Raw genomic sequence first — 1,157 nt, 5'->3', positions numbered from 1 at the left:
AAAAGGTCAAGTAAGGTATTAATATTGGAGTGTCAGGATTAGCGAGTTCAATAAGGTACCATCAATGAGAGAGAAAAGTAATGAATAGAATTCCATATCTTTGGGGTAAATAGAAAGTATATATGCTTCGAACACATAGGCAGCTGGGCCTGAACATAATTCTAACAGTGCGCTGTCTCGGCGCTTCAATCGTATGAGCGTAAGTGTGTGCAGCGGGCGCAGGATTCCTTTGTTTACGACCATGACTTACGGTGAAAATCAACAGTGCGCGTCTCGGCGCTTCAATCGTATGAGCGTAATTCTCGGTGCGGCGGGCGCAGGGTTCCTTCGTTTACGGCCATGAGCCGGGTTAAAAAATTAACTTGCGGTGATTGTAAACCGAAGAAAGGGCCTATATAAAGCATGGTGTCTCCAATGTGTTGCCATTATTTGCAACTGGAGACACTACCATCAGTACATATTCACCAAACCTTAAACTAAAGAAGCATAAACTCCAGCATTACTGAGGGCAAGATATCGAACTTAGAGAGGACGTCGTAAAAGAGATTTGGTTCAGTTATTAATCATGGGGATGGCACATAGTAAAATACGCAATCTTAGAGTGAATTCTGAATAGAGTGGGCAGGTAGGTAAATAAGAGGATAGTCAGGTGATCGAAATCTACATGTGAACGAGCGACAGATTAGGCAGGGCAGGATGAAGAAACAAGATATAAAGAACGATATAGAGTATACACAGAATATAACAATACGCAAGAAGTAATGAAGTGTTTGCTAATAGGAATAACATATAAGGAAAAAAATAGATAATTCTTTAAATTTTGACACAAATAAACATGAATAATATGAGAGCAGCCAAACATAACAAAAATTTAAATAAAACTCGAAGGTACTCATTTGTTCTGAGAGAAATTTGATAATGCTAAAATTGTGCGATTTGAGGATAAAATGAAAATAGACAGAAAAATACTAACACAATACATCAATTACGGGATGGTTATGGCTGGGGAATGAGGTGTGAAGTGAGAGTGCGTGTCACTTAGGTTTGATGGTGCGGGTAGGCGTGATCGAAGAGGACTTGGTAGCTATGGCTGGGCGTTAAAAGAGGCGGGGAGGCACTTCGCATGCATCGGCAACAGGCGTCGGCGAGGAGCGAGG

Source organism: Penaeus monodon, chromosome 16 (genome assembly GCF_015228065.2).
Source record: "Penaeus monodon isolate SGIC_2016 chromosome 16, NSTDA_Pmon_1, whole genome shotgun sequence".
NCBI lineage: Eukaryota > Metazoa > Arthropoda > Malacostraca > Decapoda > Penaeidae > Penaeus > Penaeus monodon.
This window is presented reverse-complemented; position numbering follows the sequence as displayed.